This window comes from Triplophysa rosa, linkage group LG14 (assembly GCF_024868665.1).
Source record: "Triplophysa rosa linkage group LG14, Trosa_1v2, whole genome shotgun sequence".
In the NCBI taxonomy this organism is placed as follows: domain Eukaryota; kingdom Metazoa; phylum Chordata; class Actinopteri; order Cypriniformes; family Nemacheilidae; genus Triplophysa; species Triplophysa rosa.
The window spans coordinates 1,762,100-1,769,996 of NC_079903.1; the positions used below are offsets into that span (position 1 = coordinate 1,762,100).

Here is a 7,897-nt window from a genome sequence, read left to right on the forward strand (position 1 = left end):
GCTATGGATAAAACAATCAATCTCAAGAAAGAGCAAATAGAAAACAAACAAGATCATTGAACTCAAAGCAAGCGTGCAGTGCGCTTAAATCCTTCCCACAGTATTTAGCTTCCACCTGTAACGTTAGCAACTTCTTTGTTACAAACGAATGCTGCCTTTGGGACAGTTAAAGCCTAGCTCCCTGCTACACCTACCAGTAACTTTATCAGATAAAAGCTTTATTGTTTATTAGCCGTGAGGCACTTTATTTCGACTTTCGGAACATGTCCTTAATTTGCTCTACAAAAATATGCCTTTTCATTCTGATGAGGGAAGGGAAAAGAAGATAACACCTTTGGCGAAAGGCAGATTCGAACCGCAATCGGGCTGATGAGTCGTACGTTGACTTTACCCCTGAACCACTCAAGCTGGAACTTGTTCTAAAAATTTAGAATACTTACTGTCTCTGCTAAAACAATCAATCTCAATTGTGAGAGAGTTAGACAGCAAATAAGATTATTAAAGTCTATATCTAATAGCTTGTTGTGGTGAGGACTTTCACTGGCCGATAAGTGGATCCTTCGCATGTTACATGCATTGTGATGGCAAAGAGTCTAGAAATGGAAGGCAAACCCCTAGGCCTACAGTAATGGTTTAACCCTACCGCTCAGCAGCCAATAGAAAGTCATCACGGTTACACGTTCAAACTGGTCAATTGGCCGGATGGCTCAAAAACACGCGAAACTGACGTCTGACGTCACGCGTAGAGTACGTGTTGTTTGCGCGTAGAGTACGTGTTGTTTGCGCGTAGAATACGCGTCGATTTTTCACGCGTAAAGTACACGTACTCTACGCGCAAACAACACGTACTCTACGCGCAAACAACACGTACTTTACGCGTTGTTGACGTGTTAAAATTCGCGCGTTTTTGACCCTCCTGGCTTTCCGTTTATTAAGAAAACCTTGCCATTATGAAAGAGATCTCTGTGTAACCATAACGTAACTTAAACACAAATGGCGCTGCGCAGACCATACGGATTATGACATCACAGGAGCGCGAGATCAGTATGCGCTTGACACGGTCTCGCGATACTTAAGTGTCATAGGCGGACACCACGGAAGATCGAACAGACGCAAACGGAGCTCGTGACGTATTCGCTCTATGTTGGCTCGGCTTTATATTTTAAGACACCTTTGTATATTGCCGTTTCAATTCTCCAGCACTAGTACAAATGGAGTCACAGTTTTAACGTGAAATCCAAATAAATGACAACTTCTGGATGTGCTTCCCGGGAATTGGAGACACGTGACAATGACGTTAACTCAGTTAGCAACGATCTCCCGCGAAACGCACACGAGGAAAGGTGAGTTCTGACCTAAACATGTAACGTTATAAAAACAAAATTGTAAAATATGAAAGCTAGCATTGTTTATAAGAGTATTGTGTTTAGGGTTTAATTTGTTGTCTGTTTTATGTCACCTGCGTGTTGTTGCAGAAATTTTCATAGTAACGTTATGTAGCTATTAGTCAATAAATAAAATTCGTCATACTTCTTATACAGTTCTTAAGAATTTACAAATGAATCAAAAAAGCACAGTTAGTGATTACAACGGGTCACGTGTAAGGATTAATGAAGTACTATTAAAGGTATCATTGCAGTGATTTTGTATCAAAACTAACAAAGTGTGGTAAAATTCTGTAAAATAGTAATTAAAATGTCAATACTGATATATTTTTATTATTATGCAATAAGTAAAGGAAATGGCTGAGATTTAAAGGGGGTGCTTCATTTGTGGACATTTAAACTTGTAAGAAACATAGAAAATCCCACTAGATTTATGTATGAACATTGCATAGCACATTTATATCACTGAATTTATATCCCCTGTATCCTCTCCCCCCATGTCCAGCCCTACATACAATACATTAATCTATCAAACAAACAACAATCAATTTTCATTGACATTTTGTAATCTATATGACTAGTGGACTGGTCACAAGTGCTCCTATTAAATGGATCTCTGTATTTACATCCACAGAAAAGCACAAAACAGGTTTGGAGCAACAAGGGTAAGTAATGTCTGGATTTTGGCATGAATAATTCAAGTTACATAATAATAATCATAATAATAAACTAAATTTTATTAAATTATTTACTTACAGGTATTGCATAAATGTGTAGCTGTGACAATTCTATACCAAGAATGACAAGCACGGGCTTCAAGAGCAATTAATCAGCAAATACAAAGGTAAGAAATCTCATAACAAAATGGAGAATTTAATGTAAGGTTTATAAGTTGCACAGTAAAATTATGTTTTTTTTTTGCATTTTGCATAGTATTGTGTATAAATGTATGCAACAGCAACCCTATATCGCCTATGCAGACTCAGATAGGTCTTGGTGGGCCAAGGTACTTAAAAATAAGTCTCAAGTAGCCAGACCTCCAATACTGAAGGAAACTTTGGCCGCTTTCGTTGGCCATGGCCCGCACAAAAGGGCATTAGACTCGCAGGTAAAGCAACCAATCACGTTTCGTTTTGTGCCTTGTCATGTTTAGAGGTGTGGAAATGTCCCTGCAGTAACAGACCGATGTACGATTATGGGTTTATGCCGAGAACCTCGCATACTTTTAAGAATTTAGCATCCGATGTAAAGACGACAGCTTACTTCTTAGATCAGACGGCTTCGTGTTGTTGACCGTTAAAGAACGCGACACGCACGTCTCCCAGAAATCCTGTGAAATTATCCTGTGAAATTAATTAAATCAGATGACGACTTCGAAGTCGCTGAAGTGTTTCCAAGAAAGTGTGCCTTATGCATCAGACGTTCTGCCAACGGTCCATGGGTGTGACGTCTGAGGCTGAGACTAACTGAAAATCAACATTATCTTTGATACTGTACAGCACAGCACAAAAGAGTGTTCAGGAAAAATTTCTCCAGGGTTCGTTTTTAAAGCGTACCGAGACCACCTCTTCAAGCAGGTCTCTGTACGTTTGTTTGGTTCACTTTTGGTGCATACCCGATTGCTATTGCTGCATTCACACCTGCCCAAACGAACCTCACCAAAAGGAATAATGAACTCTTGTGCGATTCAACCGAACTAAATGAGGCAGGTGTGAAGGCACCCTTAAACAAGAGAGAGATGCAAAATATGTAGAGCGGGGGTCGCGAAGACCAGGATTAAGGACCGCTACTTTAGTTCTGGCTGCATGCCCTATGAAGTTTCTAATCCATCACACTTTATCCATCACTCTATCACTGTCAAAACACCCTTTGTATTTATGTCTGTCTGTTTTCATATCTGACCGTCTTTCTGTTTGACCTGTCTGATTGTAGGGCCTGTTCAACTGTCAAAGTTGATCTTGTTAACCAGTTTAAATTAGTTTTTGCCAGACTTTGTCACGCCAACATTACAGTTTATCATGAAACTCTACTAGATGGTGTTCAGTCACTGTTGTTAAGTAGAGTTTGAGCTATTTGCAAGTTTTGTATAGATGTTTGTTTAGAGTAACTAAAAGGTTTAAAATTATTTTTCAGAATCAGAATACATCAAGATTGGCAAAACTAAGTCAACATCACCAAGATTGCTTTAACAGAGCAACTGAACTGGACTCAAAAAGACTCCATACAGCAATCACAGGAAGTGTGCATGGTGAGTAATATGTGAACATGATCATCACATTAACTTGTCAATGAACAGTTTTATTGGAGCCTTTGCTTTTGGACTTTATATTTGTATTCATTACATTTACAGTTATGCTCTGTGGGATCCACATCTGATAGACTCTTATCAGCACCCTGTGATGTGTTTAGCTCTGTGAAGGCCTCATCACCCTCATGTCCTTCTCCACTGTCCTTACTGCCATTCTCCTGACCCTGAGCAGCCTTCATCACCTTCACTTTCTCCTCTGTCTGAGACACTCTCATTAAGGGAGGTGAGTAAATAAGATTCGTTTATGCAGAGATATTAATTACATGTACAGGGCTGCGTTTCCCGAAACCTTCTTAATGCTGCTTCTTAATGCTTAAGTCATTCCATAAGCTGCACCTTAACGTTAATTCTTGCTTCTGAAACAAGTGAAACAATTGACCCTTCGCAAAACGCCGTCCCCCCATCGTTACTGTTGCTATGTCCTTCCAGCTTTCGGTATCAGCATGCCTTCCCAGTATAAATGTGTGCACTCTCTGGGGAAATGGTGAAGAATTTCTGGAAAAATGACACGCTGATTTCAGACAGAAAGGTCTGCAATATGCATTTGAGGGATACATTCAGAATTTGAGATAACTAACAATAATTATACCTATATTTGTGTCCACACCAGCAGACGATAACGTTACGTTAATTCTAAACTCACACGATGCAGAAGGCTACTAACGTTACTGTCACACAAATGGATGTATAGCTAATCTAAATGTGGTGTATTAAGTGTTTATATTTACTCCCAATTTTGTAATGATGACAGTTTTAGAGAGAGAGTAAATTCTGGCTGAGTTTTGGTCGGCCGTGATCCTTTGTGAAAACCAAAGCAAACTTTGTTTAGAATCTTAGTTGAGTACAGAAAAGAATAACAGTCCTTCCGTGTCTTAATCTTTATTTGTGTTAAATACAACAAACACAGTACAACTGTTGCTTTACGACTTCATTGCTGAAAATGTCTTTCCTTTAAAATGTCTCTGCAAATGCTGCTCTCTGAAGGCTGAAGGTGGGCTCATCACATCACAAGGACGCAAAGCATATCTTGCCAGCTTGTTCATACAAGTAACATGAAAGTAATATATCAATGAGCGTTATATTCAGCCTTAAAGGAGTCATATTGCACGGCTAATACTAATATTATGGTTTGTTTTAGATGTAACGCAATGTGTATACACCATTTAAAGTTTAAAAAACGTTGTATTTCCACATACCGTGCATGTTTGTATCTCCTCTTTGCCCCGCCTCTCTGAAATGCGCTGATTTTTTACAAAGCTCATCGCTCTGAAAAGTGAGGTGTGCTATGATTGGCCAGTTAACCAGTGCGTAGTGATTGGTCGAATACTGCAAGCATTTCACGGAAATGTAACGTCTCTTACCATATTCGGAACATCAGGTTCCAAAGCAATTGTACTGACAGACGATACAATGAGATTTACAATTACGCCCACCTTAACTACGTGTAGATTTGGGCGGTCTTAATCAAATCATGTGACGAAGTTACGTAGATTCGCCGGGGTGTGGTTACACGAGGCGTTTCAGGCAAGTCTGGTTGAGCATTCGCTTTTAGATAGAATGCATCTTTTGTTCCCACACTTTCATTTGTGCAATTTTACGTGTCTAATACATGCATGGGCAACTTATAACACACCAAAAACACAGAAAAACACGTACTTCCGCCATATGACCCCTTTAAAACACCACTTCCCGAATGCTTCTGTCTGCAATTTGTACATTAGTGATTACAACAATATCGTGTCTGGTATCTGTATTGGTGTAGTTGTGATGTGAACTCCGCTATTCTCCTTCATTTAGAATGATTTTTAAAAGTACTAACTTAGTTATCGTTTATCGGTATAGTGTGAACGTCCATTAAAGCTTGGCATGTCTCTCTGTTTACTATAACAATAATTAAAAAGCTATTTTTTCACATTATTCACCAAAGCTCTACTACGCCAGCAGCTGCGGGACTGGTTTGTTTGTCGGACAAAATGGCGGTCAGTCACGGGTGTACATAATATCGGCGTTATGATTGGTCAGATCGCCTGTCAATCAAACTGCTTGCGAAGGGTCAATTGTAACATCTTGACATATTTTAACATAACATATTTAGTAAGTGTGAACAGCAAAATAATTTAACAGCAAAAAAATTGAAATCCTATTTGCATTTCTGGAAATCCGTTCAGCAGCAAATTCATTAGATGTAGTAATCCAGCACTGCAGATACACAGTGTTATATTGTAAGAAAACCTTGTTGGTCTGTTGAACTTTGCACTGCGCAGACTGACCAGTGTATGACATCACAGTACTGTGGAGAGCTGTGGGATTTGGGGAAAATATCTAATTGCGATTTCAAGTCACAGGATGCATTGCGCTGCTGATGTCACGTTCCCGTTCTCTATAGAATCCAAATACCAGTGTGCACTATTATAGTTTCCATTAAAACAAATAAAACTCCTATTATAACCCTTAAATCCATAAAATGTTCTGTTGTGTTAGTGAATTATTAAAATGTTACATAGGCCGATTTATTAATTTTTAAGTATTTGGGATTTTAAAAACAAGTAGAAAATGTGCTGAATGTTTCATTTCATCCAAGTGAAATTAGCAAAAGCAGTTAGATAGAATTTACACATGTTTGAAATGTGGAGCCAGGCTTGAGTTGACATAGGGTAAGCGCGTGCGTCAAGCCTCGTCCATATTGGAGACTTAAGGTGTGGAGTCGGACTCAAGTATAAACAAGCATTACGAAACGGGCTGTGTGTGCGCATCAAGTGTAAACGTCTCTTCAGGGTGACGCGCCGCACGGGGCAGAGACCCGCGAGCGGTCTTCTGAATCAGAAATAGCGAACATGCATCAGACAAATTTCTTAAACTTATGGCAAATTAGAATCTGTTGTGGAGATAAAATGTGAACGATAACGTTTATATACCAATAATAACATCTAAGAATGTATATTTTATTCTCAAGTACTGAAAGCAGAACCGATTAGCTTATTTATGTGTTGTGACACAGCTATTGCAAGTGACTTTTTTGATTGGCGTCTGTCATTTTGAAGTCGAAGTAATCTCATATTACATATTAGTGCTGTTTTTCTTTAGTATTTACTTGCCTAATGATCGATCTGACTCTGCAGACGCCATAATCCCTCTCTCTCTCCCGCTTTCTGTTTGTTTTTTTAATGACTTGTTTACGCAGTTGGCTGGGTCAGTGCTGATTGGGCATAACGGAGGTGCGCTCACTCAGTTGGTTAGCAAGAATGCCACTCAAAGCAGGCTTGGACCAGACGTGTTTCATATTTTTCACACCGCATCCACATTGCAGCCTCTTAGTCTCACATTGCGATTCGATTTCGATTAATCGAATTGCAAAAAAGGAAATGCAGCCCAGTATTGTAGCGTTCCACTGACTTAAAATAGCTGTTATCACAATCAGATCAAAAGTGAATGTGCTTTTGCGTAAATGTAAACGTATTGGATCAGATTGTCTGTACAGTATCTGCGACTAAACAAACAACCCAACGAAATGGCCAGATGTGTCATTTCCCCACTTTTTGTGTTTGAGTTTCCAGCTAAGAGAAAACTGTCTTTATTTTTAATCCCATGTTCAATAAAGCTATGAATATTTATATTTTATGTTGTTTTTCTTCTCTTCCAGATGCACTCATTATGCCATCAAGGAAAAGACGGGTATGTTGCTTGTCATGCACTTTATATGCCAGAGTTTGTTTCTTTCCACTTGTTGAAAGTCACTTAGATTCTGGCAGTTGTCTATTGTATAAGTTGAAATATTTAATTAAAAAAATAAATTTCTACAATTTAAGTGCATTTTTAAATTCTTTCATTTAGTATACTGGGAATGGCCTTCAGTGATTCAGACCTTACTGTAGGGTGTCCAAAGTCGGTTTAAGCAGCTTGCACACAGGACGCGTAATGCGCTGCGTTGGCTGCTGGGTTCAGCACAGCCCTTCGGTTTGTGCTGTGCTGGCCAGAGCAAAGTAGGCAGAGTTTTCAAAACAGCTGAAGTTATTTGATTGTTGTTTTACCTTTCGGTAAGCAGCATAATATGTATCTGTCATGTGCTAAAAAGAAAAAGCGATAGCACTAGCCCTGCTAGTGCAGCAAGGAAGAAGAGGATGTGGGTGCATGAAACCCTTCGGTCCAGGGAACTGTTTGGAAAATTCATGCTTGCGAAGGACCTCCATTTTATTTTCCACGCTTG

General features: G+C 39.2%; 1 long non-coding RNA gene across 1 annotated transcript; it reads left to right on the forward strand.

The window, feature by feature from the left end:
- Nucleotides 1-1,178: 1,178 nt before the first annotated feature.
- LOC130565157 (uncharacterized) lies at nt 1,179-7,457 on the forward strand. Its single transcript, XR_008964344.1, has 6 exons — nt 1,179-1,343; nt 2,020-2,050; nt 2,144-2,229; nt 3,519-3,633; nt 3,736-3,916; nt 7,334-7,457. It is a non-coding gene; the product is annotated as an uncharacterized LOC130565157 (long non-coding RNA).
- Nucleotides 7,458-7,897: the final 440 nt, after the last annotated feature.